The 15,686-nt window shown below is 40.4% G+C and overlaps 1 protein-coding gene and 1 pseudogene across 17 annotated transcripts in view; both read left to right on the top strand.

Annotated features, from left to right (window-relative positions):
- ERC1 (ELKS/RAB6-interacting/CAST family member 1) overlaps positions 1 to 15,686 on the top strand; it is a 387,721-nt gene that overhangs the window by 261,019 nt on the left and 111,016 nt on the right. The gene's annotated exons all lie outside the window — the stretch shown is intronic.
- LOC149747933 (small ribosomal subunit protein uS13 pseudogene) overlaps positions 1 to 15,686 on the top strand; it is a 44,504-nt pseudogene that overhangs the window by 5,397 nt on the left and 23,421 nt on the right.

Here is a 15,686-nt window from a genome sequence, read left to right as displayed (position 1 = left end):
TTTAACTGGTCTCACCTTTTAAAACCTCTAGTAGTTGGATTTGGGACCTTCCTAGATTAATCCTCAATTTCTCTTATATTTTTAACTCTTTGGGTTTTATTTCTTCAGTTTCGGGGGTATTTTCTTGACTTTCTTTCAGTCCTTTTGAATTTTTTTTATTTTGGTAATGAGTGTTTTAACTGTCTTATAATCTGAATGTTCTTTTTTCATGACCTCCTAGATTTTGTTTTGTAGCTTTAATATCTTCTTGAATTTCTCTGAGAAAAGTAATTAGACCTTTTTAAGAACTTTCATCTGTTTCCTGAGTGGTATTTCCTTCTACCTCAGTTATTATTTATTTTCTCTTTCATTTTGGAGGTTTTCCACATACGTCTGATGATCCTTAATGGTCCATTCCTATTTAAGAACTGAGTTGATTGCAGTTGGTGGCTGCATTGAGATTCCTTTAGTGGTGTTTATAGCTTTACTTTCCTGCTAGGCCTCTCCTCTGAATGAGGCAGCTGGCAAGTAGCTTTATTTACATAAACAGAACTTGTTAACTGTCAGACGTCTCGTTAGGATGGATGGGCATAGATCCAGGTTGGAGGGTCCCCCCAGTCTAGAATGAAGAATTTACTCGGGGGCACCAGTTCTGACATAAGAGCTTCACATCTCCCTAAGCAGTTTGTTTGGTATCACAGAGGACCCAGCCACATTTCTTTGCTTGCTTGCTTGTTATAGCTGGGAAATAATAAGCCGCGTGTCCTGCCTAAGAAGACAGGAAGGTGAGGAGGGGCAGCTGCTGCAATGAGTTAGTAGTCAGAGTTCGAATGAATTCCCTTGTTTTGGGCTCCTCCTTCCTGTCCCGCCCACAGGCTCCTGTGAGTCCTGAATTTCTTTGGAGTCTTTCAGGGAGGACTTGCTCCCATCTCACCGTTAGCCTCCCACTGCATTTCCCTGGACTGCGGGATGCTCCTCCAGTCCTGTTCATCTGGCAGCACACTTGCTTCTTTTCATCTCTTTTAGAAATTCTCTGAGCGCTCCCATCTGATACTGACACTAAAGAGATACAAACAGGAAATAAACCCAGAACAGAAGTTATTTCCTTTTTATCTTTCTTCAGTATCATTTTAATGGAGTCTCCATTGGATTGGAGGAGCTTTCAGACACCAAGCTGAAAGGGATAATGGGAAGTGCATATCGCTACTGACAAATGACACAGTTATTGAAGATCAGTTAATTCATTCATTCACCAGACATTGATTAAGTAGCATTATGTGCTAGAAAGTACTCTAATATCAAGAGGTACACAAGTGATCAAGACAGATAAGAGCCCTGCCTTTATGGAGGTGGAGGATAGGATACATTTTAGTGTATTTTAGACATAAAATAAGTAAACAAATAAGATAGTTTCAGACAAGGATTAAGTAACGGGAAGAAAATGTAAGAGATCTTTCATAGAAATTGACTGCTGGAGGGATCTTATAGTATGTTGGCGTTGGGGAAAATTTTAGATCAGGGGGTCTAAGAATGCTTCTTTCAGGTCTTCCTTGAACTTTATCTCCTTAATGTTGTAAAGAAGTTAGCCATGTGACTGTCTGGGGTAAGAGCATTCCAGGCATAAATTGGTGCAAATACAGAGGCCCTGATGCAGGATTGAACTTGGTCTGTTAGAAAAACAGAAACAAAACCATTGAGTGTAATAAATGAGGGGATTCATAGGAAATGTGCCCAAAGATGTAGGCAAGACCCAGGTCATTTAAAGTCTTAAAGGAGTTTGAATTTTATTCTAAATAGAGTGGGAAACCATCAGAGAATTTTGACCAGGGTGGTGGCATGGTGTAATTTATGTTTTTAATGTTTATAGATCTATAATATGTGTTGTAAGTTGAGCCTTTGGCATTCTGATGGTTTGGATATTGGGGATGAAGGAAATGGAGGAAGATTGCTCATTTCGTTTTGGCTTGAATAATTGATCCCGCATAGTTCTATGGATATTTTTATTCTGCTCTGGTGATGTGCCCTGGGTGGCCCAGATTTCAGCACTGGCCACAGTGGTGACCCTTACTCAGGTTGCAAGATTTCTAGTTTACACTCAAGTGCTCAGACATTTATTCAGCATAGCCAGGATGGATGGAACCAGAGGGACTTCCAGGCTTAGCAGTATACTGTGCTGGAAGTAGTCCACTCCCACCAAACTGTCATGCTTTTGAATTTGAGATGACTTTACGTTTTAAAGCAGCCACCTGAATGTGAGGAGTGCACTGTTCAATTTACGTAAGTGAGAAGGTTCTGCCATGGTTGCTTGGTCCAGTTTTTCAATCGTAAAAGCCTGTAGTAGCAAATTCAGATGTATTCAAGGGCTAAGCAGATAATGTAAATTATTGAAATGGAAAATAATATAAATGATTAAAGTGAGACGGTGTCAAAGCATTCATGTTCACTTAAAAACAAAATACCATGCAGATGAAACACTTGTGTAAACCATGTATAGACTGCGGGAAGAAATTTCTGGCATCTCTCTAATCTTGTCAACAGTTCTTTGTGGGGGAGCAGTAAATTTTTATTTTTCAAGGTGGAAAGACAAGTGACATCAGCATTGTGGAGGCATAAGATGTTTCCTACACCCCCCCCCCCAAATATTCAGCATCCATCTAGGAATAAAAGTGTCTTCATGGGAGCTGTAGGATCTGTCATCATACACAAAGAGATCTGGAAGGAATATCGCCCACCCATGCATTGTGTATGTAATAGGCAGACAGACCTCATTCCCTGCTGTAGACCCTGAAGTGACTTGTGAACCAGCTCCAGGTCCTCTTGACTGAGGTCTGGGAGCCCCTGGAGAACACTGACTTAAACAGTCACCCACAGAGAAGAGAGCCTTTGTGGAAGTCCAGGTTTACAGAAGATCTGGCACTCCACTGGAGTAAAAAAAGTGAGTTTGGATGCACTGAAGCAGGCAGTGAGTAAAGCCCGGTGGTGGCTGCACCTTCAAACGTGAAGGCAGCAATCAAAACTCAAAGGAACATCGAAAATCAAGGAAGCACGACACCACTGAAGGATCACAGTAGCCTTCCGTACTGAGCCTAAAGATGTGGAGATCCATGATTTACTCAGTAAAGAATTCAAAATATCTGTTTCAAGGAAACTCAGTGAACTGCTGGAAAACAGAAAGACAATTTGGTGAAATCAGGAAAATAATATAGGGGCAAAATGAGAAGTTTAGTGAGATAAGAAATCATGAAAAAGAACCAAACAGAAATTCCTCTCTCTCCCCTTCTCTAACTGAAGGATTCCTTGTGTGTGGGCTCTTGGCCTCCTGGAAGTTATTGTGTCTCTTGCATCATGAAGGGAGAAAGGTTGAGATGCAGACTTAGACAGGCCAAGAGAGGCCAGCTCGATCCATTTGAGGATCATTGAATTTCATTCATTTCATTGAGTGTAATGAAAAGTCTGTTGCATCAGCAGCAGACCTGGTCAAGCAGAGTAAAGAATCAGTGAGAATGAAGACATGAGCTTTGAAATTACCCAGTCAGAGGAGAACAACAATAACACAAGAGTGAGGAACACCCAAATGATCTGTGGGATACCATCAGGAGAACCAATTTGTGAATTATTGGGGTTCCAAAAGGAGAAGAGGGTGAGAAGGGGGCAGAAAGCTTAGTTAAAGAAATAATAACTGAGAACTTGCCAAATCTGGGGAGAGATTTGGATATTGAAGTACATGAACCTCAGAAGTCACCAAACAAAACAACGTAAAGAAATCCTCTCCTTCCTATCCAGCATAATACTGATATTCCTTGCCAGCACAATTAAACAAGGAGCAGAAATAAAAGGCATCAGGGGTGAAAAGGAAGAAGTAAAATTGTCTCTATTTGTACATAACATGATTTTATATATAGAAAATCCTAAAGATATGACCAAAAAACTTAGATCTAATTAACAAAGTCAGTAAAGTTGCAGGACAGAATCAACATACAAAAATCAGTTGCATTTCTATACACTGACAACAAATTATCTGAAAAAGAAGTAAAGAAAATGATCCTATTTATAATAATATCAAAACAATAAAATACTAAAAATAAATTTAACCGAGGAGGTAAAAGATCTATATATGGAAAACTCTAAGACTTTGATGAAAGAAATTGAAGAAGACACAAATAAATGGAAAGATATCCTGTGTTTATGGATTAGAAGAATTAATATTCAATATTAATTAACGTATAGACATTATGTTAAATGTCTGTACTATCCAAAGCTATCTATAGACACCTTATCTCTCCTAAGATTCCAATGGCATTTCTTACCGAAGTAGAAAAAACAATTGTAAAATTTCTATGGAGCCACAAAAGACCTCAAGTAGCCAAAGCAATCCTGAGAAAGAAGAACAAAGCTGCAGGCATCACTCCTCCTGATTTCAAACTATATATAAAGCTATAGTGATCAAAAGACTATGGTGCTGGCATAAAAACAGACACATAGACCAATGGAACAGAATTGAAAGCCCTGAAAGAAACCCATACGTACATGGTCAATTAGTTTATGACAAAAAGAGCCAAGAATACTCAGTGGGAAAAGGAAAGTCTCTCAATAAATGATGTTGGGAAAACTGGACCACTACATGCAAAAGAATGAAACTGGACCCCTGTCTTACACCATACACAAAAAATCAAAAATCAACTCAAAATAGATTAAAGACTTGAACATAAAACCTGAAACCATAAAGCTCCTAGAAGAAAACATAGGGTTAAGCTCTTGATATTGGTCTTGGCAATGATTTTTTGGATTTGATACCAAAAGTAAAGGCAACAAAAGCAAAAACCAACATGCGGGACTACATCAAACTGAAACACTTCTGCACAGCAAAGGTAACCATCAAGAAAATGAAAAGGCAGTCTACCAAATGGGAGAAAATATTTGCAAGTCACGTCTGATAAGGGGTTGATACCAATATACATGAACTCATACAACTCAGTGGCAAAGAAAACCTAAATAATCCAATTAAAAATGGACAAAGTACCTGAATAGTCATTTTTCCAAAGAAGATACTCACATGGCCAGCAGGTATGTGGGAAGGTGTTCAGCATGACTAATCATCAGGGAAATGCAAATGCAAACCGCAGTATGAGATACCACCTCCCACCTGTTAGAATGACTATCATAAAAAAGAAAAACAAGAAGTAACAAGTGTTGGTGAGGATGTGGAGAAAAGGGAACCCTTGGGCACTGTTGGTGGGAATGTAAATTGGTACAACCACCATGGAAGACAGAGTTTCCTCAAAAAATTAAAGACAGAACTATCATATGATCCAGCAGCCCCACTTCTGGGTAAATATTGTAAGAAAATAAAATCACTGTCTGGAAACGATATCTGCTGCATCCCCACGTTCACTGGAGCACTACTTACAATAACCAAGACATGGACACAACCTAAGTGTCCATCAACAGATGAATGGTTAAAGAAAATGTCTCACACAAGAATATTACTCAGCCATGAAAAAGGAAGGAAATCTTGTCATTTGCAATACGTGGGATAGACTTAGAGGACATTATGCTAAGTAAAGTAAGTCAAAGAAAGACAAATATTGAAAGATCTTATTTAACGTGTGGAATCAGCAAAAAAAAAAAAGCTTCAAAAAGAGGTTAGATATGTGGTTACTGGAGGTGGGCAGTGGGGGAATTGGGTGAGGGTGGTCAAGATGTACAAACTTCCTGTTATAAGATTAATAAGCACCACGGGTGTAATGTACAACATGGAGTCTGCAGTTAACACTGATCTGTGGTATAGTTGAAAGCTGCCAAGAGAGTAAACCCTAAAAATTCTCATCACGAGGGAAAAAAAATGTTTGGTACTATGTGAGGTGATGGATGTTAACTAGACTTATATGTGGTAATCATTTCTCTATATGTCATTATGTCATGTACCTTAAACTTATACAGTGTTCTATGTTGATTCTATTTCCATAAAACTGATAAAGAAAAAAGAAATCTCTCCAAAAAACTTCTAATAAAGTTGTCAAAAACCAGAGACGAGCAGAGAATCTTAAAAGCAGGAGAGAAAAAAGCTTAAATAACTTACAAGGGAATCCCTATAAGGCTGTTTGCTTTATCAGCAGAAACCTTACCCCCAGGGGAGAGTGGGATGATACATTCAAGCCGCTGGAAGAAAAAAACTGCCAACCAAGAATACTTTACCTGGTGAAGCTGTCCTTGAGAAACTGAAGGAGAGATTAAGAGTTTCCCAGACAAACAAAAGCTGAGGGAGCTCATCATCACTGGACCTGCCTTATCAGAAATGCTGAAAGGAGTTTTTCAAGCTGAAGTGAAAGGTTGCTAATTAGTGACTTGAAGACATGAAAATATACAACACACTGGTAAAGGGAAGTATATAATCAAATTCAGAATATTCTAATACTGTAATATGGTGGCGTTTTAACTCTGATATAAAACGAGAGTTTTAAAATTCTGGAGTTAGGGCTTCCCCGGTGGCGCCGTGGTTGAGAGTCCGCCTGCCGATGCAGGGGACGCAGGTTCGTGCCCCGGTCCGGGAAGATCCCACGTGCCGCGGAGCGGCTGGGCCCGTGAGCCATGGCCGCTGAGCCTGCGTGACCGGAGCCTGTGCTCCGCAACGGGAGAGGCCACGACAGTGAGAGGCCCGCGTACCGCAAAAAAAAACCAAAACAAAAACAAAATAAAATTCTGGAGTTAAAGGATAAGAGTATTAAAAATAACTGTAACTGCTGTAATTTGTTAATTAATACACAGTATTAAAAGAGATAAAATGTGACTTCAAAACCATAAAAGGGAGTGGGTAAAGGGGTAGAGTTTTTATGTATGATCTAAGTTGTTACTACCTTGAAATAGACTATTAGAGCTATAAAATGTTTTATTTCAGCCTCATGGTAACCACAAAGCAGAAACCTACAGTAGAGTCACAAAAGATAAAGAGAAGGGAATCAAAGCATAGCACTGTGGAAAATCACCATTTCACAAAGGAAGGCAGTAAGAGAGGAAGAAAGAAACAAGGGAACCGGAAAACAGCCAGAAAACTATGAATAAGATGGCATATTAGGAAGTGCTTACCTACAATAATTGCTCTAAATGTAAACGGGTTGAATTCTCTTATCAAAACACATAGATTAGCTGTATGGATAAAAATAACAAGACCCAACCATATGCTGCCTACGAGAGACTCACTGTGGCTTTAAAGAAACACATAGGCTCAAAGTGAAAGAATGGAGAAAGATATTCCCTTAAAGTAGAAACAAAACGAGAGCAGGTGTAGTTACACTAGACAAAATGGACTTTAAGCCAAAAACAGTAACTAGAGACAAAAAGATCATTATGTAATGATTAAGGGGTCAGTTCATCAAGAAGACAGAATAGTCATAATTTTATATGTTCCCAACATTGGAGCACCTGAAAATGTTAAGCAAATACAAACAGATCTGAAGGCAGCAGTAGAGAATGCAGTAAAAGCAGGTACTTCAGCACCCCACTTTAAACAGTGGCTGACTCTTCTAGACAGAAAATCAACAAGGAAACACTGGACTTGAATCAGAGTGGAACGGTTTTATTTTTTTCTTGTTATAAAAGAGTACATGCTGATATGTTTAAATCCAGTTATTTCATAAACATTTAGAAAGGGAAATTAAAATCACTTGCAATCCTACCCTAGAGCTAACTAATTATTTGTTGTATGACTATTCTTCATTCTGTTTGTATCTCCATATAAAGATTTTTACCACCTAGCAATAAATATGAAAATCTTTCTAAATCAGTTAATGATGTATATCATTATTTTAAATATCATAATATTCCACTGAATGATATACCACAAGCTATTTTTCTGGTCTCCTTTGGTTAAAGTGTTTTCCAGTTCCTTTTATTTTAACTCTAAGTGGTATATTGCCACTTCATTCCACCTCTGTTTTTACTGTTCTTCCAGAGAAACAAATAAATACTGATTTAAAACATTGGATATTAACATTTCTATTTTCCCATGAAATTCCATTCGTTCTATACTATAGGAAATACGTGACGGAATTGGGGGATTAAATGAGGATTCCCAGAGATATAAACTATATCCCACAAATACATATCATCTACTAGAGAAATTTAGTTACTTAACATATTCAGTCATGAAACCTGTTGTGTGTCTACCATGTGTTTAGGCATTGCTCTAGAATAGGCTTTCCTAGGTGTTGTAGTTATGTTTTTTAACTTGCAGTTGCCTTTCTTTAATTCAAATTTTAAAAATTAATTATTTATTTGGCTGCATCGTGTCTTAGTTGTGGCACATGGGATCTTTGTTGCAGCATGCAGGATCTTTTGTTGCGGTGTGCGGGCTTCTCTAGTTGTGGTGCACAGGCTCCAGAGTGCGTGGGCTCAGTAGTTGTGGCGCATGGGCCCAGAGCCTGTGAGCTCTGTAGCTGCAGCACGCAGGCTTAGTTGCCCCGCAGCACGTGGGATCTTAGTTCCCCGACCAGGGATCAAACCCGCGTCCCCTGCAGTGGAAGGTGGATTCTTAACCACTGGACCACCAGGGTAGTCCCTAATTCAAATTTTTTATTGAAATAAAAAAAACATAGCTCTTTCACTGGAGGCTCGCACGCCACCACTGAGGCCGCCACCATTTCCCTAGCGATCCCTGAGAAAGTCCACCATATTCGCGAGCACTCAGCACCCACATCGGTGGGCGATGGAAGATTGCCTTTGCCATCGCTGCAATTAAGGGTGTGGGGTGAAGATCCGCCCTTGTGGTGTTGAGGAAAGCAGACGTGGACCTGACCAGGACAGCCCACTGAGGATGAGGTGCAACGTGTGGTCACCATCATGCAGAATCCACGCCAGTACAGGACCCCAGACTGGTTCTTAGACAGACAGAGGACCTGAAGGATGGAAAACACAGCCAGGTCCTGGCCAAGGGTCTGGACAACAAGCTCCGGGAAGACCTGGAGCGACCGGAGCAGACTTGGACCCACATAGGCTGTGCCACTTCTGGGGACTTGGTGTCCAGGCCAGCACACCAAGACCACGGGCCGCCATGGCTGTACTGCAAGTGTGCCCAAGAAGAAATAAATTTGTGGGCGTTATCTGTTAATAAGTAGTTTATACAGTTAAAGAAAACACATAACATAAAATTTACCATCTTAATCATTTTTAAATGCAGTTCCATAGTGTTAACCAATCTCCAGAACATTGCATCTTGCATTAAAGAGCTCATCCTTTCCCCCTTGCCCCAGCCCCTGGTCACCACCATTCTACTTTATGTTGCTATGAATTTGACTAATTTAGATAAGTCTTCTAAGTGGAATCATACAGAATGTCTTTTTTTGACTGGCTTTTATCACATAGCATGATGAACTCAGGTTTCATCCATGTTGTAGCGTGTGTCAGGATTAATTTGAGCCTCCAAGATCAGCCGGGCATACTTAAGGTAATTCTGCGGACAGGTTTGTTTCTGAATCACTGAGTGGATATTCAAACCTTTGTTTGAACTTTGGAAAAATATTTATCAGAATTTCTTCTTTTATTTCATAGAGAGATAAACAGTTGGTGCCAGTTACTGGTCTGTCTTGGGAATTCATGAAGGCAGGAAATCATAATATATTGTGCTGATGGATATAAAAGACATATGAGCTGGGTTCAGCGGGAGCTTGAAGCAAGCGAGGGACCCAAGTCTACCCGGGATGTGGTTAAGGCAGGCGTCACAGACCCGCTAGCTGTCTCTTAGGAGGAATAAGAGAAGAGAGCTTTGAAAGTATTAATAGACCAAATAAAGTAGAAAATGAAAAGTCATAGAGGTATGAAATACTAAGGTGTATTTGAGGAACCATCAGAAATTTAGTATTGCTGGCGCAAAGAATATTTGAGGCAAATTCTGAAGGAAGATGCTGGAAGGGCCTTGTATGCTATGCCACTAATTAAAATGTTTATTCTGTAGACATAGGGAACAGGGAAGTGACACAGTCTGATCCATATTTCAGGAAAATAGTGCTGGTTCTATTAAGGATGGATTGGAATGGGGAGAGACCGGAGCAGAAGACCAGTAAGGAATCCGTTGGATGAGTCCAGACAGGAATACTCTCTAAATTTAAGAATTAAGCACACTCGAAGATTAATGAGATAAATACCTAGGTGATCTTTTTGCCTGTCACTCATGCTGTCCACAACTCCTGACAGCCCCTGAACTGACCAGTCCTGGCACTCGGCAGCTTTGAAGTGTTTATTCAGAAACGTCCCTGTTTGTACAGACAGGTGTGGGAGTTCCTGGGCTTAAAGCAGATGTTGCAGCTCTTCTGGGATTTCTTGTGTCGGCACCATGAGACCAGCAGAGCCCTGTGCAGACAAACTTCCGAAGCAAAGGACCGTTTTTTTCCGTTATAGACTCCATCACGCCAAGGAGAGTACCATTGGTTGCAACTAGTTAACCTGTATCTTTGATTTTAAAATATTTCATGGCACATTCAAATGATAGCAGGTTGGGTATTAATCTTTGTAATTTACAGTTTGGGAACTCTGCTTCTCATTATTTTGGCATGAAAACATTCCATTCAGTCATCATGCTACTTTTATTTTTTTATTATCTACCTACCTACTTACTTACTAACTTATTTATTTATGGCTGCGTTGGGTCTTCATTGTTGCACACGGGCTTTCTCTAATTGCAGCGAGCGGGGGCTACTCTTAGTTGCAGTGCGCGGGCCTCTCATTGCAGTGGCTTCTCGTTGTGGAGCACGGGCTCAGTAGTTGTGGCGCATGGGCTTAGTTGCTCCGCTGCACGTGGGATCTTCCCAGACCAGGGCTCGAACCCGTGTCCCCTGCATTGGCAGGCAGATTCTTAACCACTGCGCCATCAGGGAAGTCCCCATGCTACTTTTAATTTAAAAGGTTTCTGTAAGCTACATCAGGAAAGCTATATCTACTATAAAAACTATGTGTCTATTCTTCCTTGAAGAAGATTGTGTTGTCACTTTGGAGTTTAGTTATGTTGGTATTGATATGGATCCATTTTTAAAGGAAGTTATGTAGCTGTTACTAACTCATCCCTCAGTCACTTAACTACCCTTTCTACCCCTCTGACCATGTGTGTCATGAATCTTCTTGGCTCTCTCCCTTCTGTCTTGGGTCTCAGCTGCTTTCCTTTCCTTCCACACAGCCCTGGTTCCCGTTTAGTGCTGGGCCTCCCTTGTCCTAGTGCTTCTGAGCTACGTGCTGATGTGCTGAAATGAGCTGTGGTGAGAGGCTTCTCTTTTAAATTACGGACTTCATGTGTTAAAACATTTTCATCTTTATCTATAAATAAAACATCTAACTATGTTAAAATCGTTTTATGGGCCTGAAGAGGAAGGGGATTGTCCCTTTTGGGGAGGAGCTTTTTTTTTTTTTTTTTTAAGATAACTTGATCGGTTTTGTGGTGCTTGTTTTTCTTTGCTAATCATGACCTTTGCTCTCGGAATTCAGTAGATTCTGTCAAAATCTCAGTGGAGGAAAAGATATTTTTAATGCACTTTAAATGTGATATTCTCTTTGCATTGAGTCCAGAAGAGACTGATTTCTCAAGAGGAGGAAAGGAAAGACTCGGGAACCACATGGAAGTTTATATTGAAAACTCCTTCTGGTACATTTTCATCATCATGTTGTAACAAAACTAATAGCCCTTAGGCACACTAATCTTGGGATATAAAACTCATATCCAGGGCTTCCCTGGTGGTGCAGTGGTTGAGAATCCGCCTGCCAATGCAGGGGACATGGGTTCGATCCCTGGTCTGGGAAGATCCCACATGACATGGAGCAGCTAAGCCCGTGCGCCACAACTACTGAGCCTGTACTCTAGAGCCCGTGAGCCACACCTACTGAGCCCATGTGCCACAACTACTGAAGCCCACACGCCTAGAGCCTGTGCTCCACAATGAGAGAAGCCACTGCAATGAGAAGCCTGCACACTGCAACGAAGACCAAACACAGCCAAAAATAAATAAATAAAAATAACAAATAAATTAGAAAAAAAAAACTCATATCCATTTGACTATTGACTAAAGGTTAAAAGATATAATTGGAGAGAAATATAAGACCAAGAGTATAAGTGGGTTTCTTCTTTCTACTTCTGTTGTCGCAACCTGAGCTCTCTAGGAAAACTAAAGTTTGTTAAGTGCCTTCCTCGTGCCAGATTCACAGCTATAATAGAGGTGTCGTATTTTAAATTGTCAAAATCTTAACAGCTACTCTGGGAAATTTAGGCATTTGTATTACCATTTTATGGATAGGAAAATGAGATTCAAGAAATTACTTGTCTCAAATCACACAGCAAGTATAAGGCAGAGTTGAAGTCCAAACACATGCTTTTTCTTGTGTCACACTGTGCCTCGAGTCAGGTTTTTAATTATGTATTTACTTTTTTTTTTTTTTAATTTAAGCAATAGCAAAAGTAGAAATAAGAAAGAAAACAAATAACCCCAAAACCAACTGTTTGGGAAGTAATCATTTGTAGTAAGTAAGTATTGATTCCTGTCATATTTCTAAAGCACATACATATACAGAAGGAAAAATAGGGGGAAAATTAATGGGATCGTAGAAACATGCCATTTTGAATAAAAATTGAATTTCATTTTACCTGATTGTAACAGAATGAGCAAATGGAGTTTCAACTGAGTATTTCTTTACTGTTCAGCAGAAGAATTCCTAAGACATCTTTCTAAGGATAGGAAAAGACTAAAAGATTAGGTCATGTTTTTCAGCAGCATTTAATCATGCTCTAAAAAATGAAGTTTTCACTTCTCACCAGTATTTAAAGATATGCTTTATTGATAATTTCAGCTTCGCCAAGGTTTACAATATTTACATTTGATTTTATAACTATAATTTCCAAATTAACTCAGTGTAGGTTCCACATCTGAATTCCCTGCTTTGTCACCTGCTCTTTTCTGAATCTCCTCTTTACTTTTCCTGAATTCTTTGATTTTTTTGTTTTGTTTCATTTATTGAATCTTATCTTTAACTGGTTTTTTAAGCAAAGACTTATGGATATTGAATCCTTCTTTTCATTTTTTGTTTTTGCATGCTGGATAATATTTATTTTGCCATTATACTTGAAGATTCAGTTGGTTATGAAATTCCTGGATCTGTGTCTTCTAATGTAGAGTGGGCAGCTGTCCCCTGATATCTTTCCTGCCCCCACCTTATCTGAAACCTCATAGGTTCCTCCTCTGAGAGTAAGTGTGAGGGGCTGGGAGTTGACTTCAGTCTGCTTCTGGTCTGAGGGTGTGGGGAGAAGGGACAGTGCCTCAGCTAGGGCCATGCACAGTCTTTGTCGGAAGACCTGGTCTCTGTCTTTTCCTTCTGAAGTTTTGATAAATGTCCTATGTTCATCTTGGTAGAAGCGAGTAGGGTTCAGATCCTTTGCTAAATTCTTTAGTGTTTCCTAGAAAACGGCATATCCTGGTAGTTTCTCTTGCCTGTACTGAGACTTCTAGAGATAAGTGTTCCTCCTGACTTTCATTTCTTGAACTGTCAGTTTACCCCTTCAATCTGTTTTCCTCCAAATTTGAGGTTATTCCTGGGAGTGCTTGCGATTTTTTCCCCTCACTTCTGACCTTGGATTGCTTCTGGACTTAGACTACAGTCAAGGACTCGTCCATCCCCACCAGAGGCTTTGTTTCATTTCCTTACCCGTAGCTAAAATTAAGATTGTGACCTTTGTTTTGTTTGGTTCCTGTGGCTTTTGCAGTGATTTGATTATTTTTCCTAAGTACTGGGTGGGGAGTTGGATTCTGAAATCTGGCACCTTTAGGCAAATTTGCCATATTTAGTTTTAAAGGCGATCTGAGAGACTACTGTGTATGTGACCCAGGAAGCTGCATTCCACTGCAGTGTCACAGACAGGCGTCAGCACTGAACCAAGAGCAGCCTCAGTCTTTCACATCAGTTTTCTATACAAATATTATCACTTTCCATGTGTGGCATGATGTGAAAAGGGACCTCAAATTTACATGTTTTGTTTTATTAACAACAAAAATTTTTTCTGTTTTGGATATGGATTGCCTAGGATACGTTCACTACATCTCTATAGTCTGTTCCTTTTCTGTGGATGAAAAGTTTGTGCCGTGAGTTAGAATTAAAAATAGGAAATGAAAATTTTAATTGCAAGTTCTGCACAATTCTTGTTCTTGAAAGTTGTATATTTTAAGTGTTTGTGTAATACGATTATACTGAAAATTTAACACAAGTCTGTTCATTCAGCAAGGGCTTATTGAATACCTATTTTAGGTGCTAAGGAAAGATATATAAGCAAATATACTAAAGCATGATCGAGTTAAAAAATGGGAGCATATACATGAAGCTACTGTGTGTGGACACACTGTTCCGTTCACATACTGATCACATCGCCAGCTGTGCTGTGCACTGGCCCGGGGGCGCCGTGTGTGACGGTCGCACGGAGTTCTGGCAGCGCTCCAGTTATATAAGGCGTGAAGGGAGATGGGAGTTGATGATCAGGGACAGCTTCTAGGTGGCAGTGGTATCAGAGAAGGATTGTAAAAGCTGGGAAGCAGTTGACAAGACATGGAGATTACAAGTACTTCAGTAATATTGGAGCATAAATTATAATGCATGATGGGAGCAAGAGAGGCGTTATTAACACTCACCAAGGGCCTTCTGTTCCATTCCAAGGAATTTGGCCTTTATGCTGTGTGTTAGTCAACAAATTATCCCAAACTTAGTGGCTTAAAACAATGATCTCAGTTCCTGATGGTCAGGCATTCGGGAGCCACTTAGTTGTGTGCTTCTGGCCCCAGCCTCTCGTGAAGGTGCAGCCGAGGGGCCATCTTGGGCCAAAGTCCTCTGAAGCTTCATTGTGGCCGCCCCACATGCTTGTTGAGAAGAGTCCTCACTCCCTCACCAGCTGTTTGCAGGAGACCTCGTTGCCTCTCTGTGGGGCAGCTCACAGAGCAAGTGGTCCAGGAGTGAGAGGGCACACGGTCTCTTTTGTAACCTCATCGTGGAAGAGATAAGCATCACCTCTGCCATCTTCTGTTGGTCCCAGACGAGCACTGGTGTCACGCAGAAAAGGCTGCAGAAGGGTGTGAATGCCTGGCTGCGGAATCATTTGGGGGTCGTTCTGGAGGCTGGCTGCCCCATCCTGGGAGCAGTGAACAGCTGCTGAATGTTTTGAACATGTAAGCGATGTTCATATTTGCGTTTCAGATATGTGACTCTGCTGTGGAGAATGAGGTGTAGAGGACAAGATTTAAGTCATGGAAACACTGTAGGAATCTAGAGTTGTTGAGATCCTGACATAAAGCATTGCTTATGAGGTTTAAGAGATTTTTGAGAAATTGAATTCCAAAGACAGAAGAGGTGTAACATGTCGGTTATTGGTTGGACGTGGTGGGTTAGGAGATAGAGGAGCTCAGGACGACAGGTGTTGGTCGGAGTGAGACACAGGTGGATGTAGATGTGGTCCACTGAGATACAGGGCATTGTTAAAACTGTCCAGTAGACAGCTGGGTATCTGTAGGTTTGGAGCTCAAACAAAAGGAATGAGCAGTGAGTATAAAATGAAAGGGGGGCCTAAGCTGGAACAGTAGGGAACTTACCATGTGGGGGAGGGGAGGAAATGATATGAGTTAGATAGTAAACCAGTTAAGTGTGACTTCTCAAAAGCCAAGGGAGAATACAGTGTCGAGAAAATGAGGAACTGTAGTTGA

Source organism: Delphinapterus leucas, chromosome 11 (assembly GCF_059928025.1).
Source record: "Delphinapterus leucas isolate spDelLeu-1000000601 "Yukka" chromosome 11, BTC_Dleu_Yukka2, whole genome shotgun sequence".
Lineage (NCBI taxonomy): Eukaryota > Metazoa > Chordata > Mammalia > Artiodactyla > Monodontidae > Delphinapterus > Delphinapterus leucas.
The sequence above is the reverse complement of the archived record's forward strand: the minus strand, read 5'-3'. Positions and strand labels throughout refer to the sequence as shown.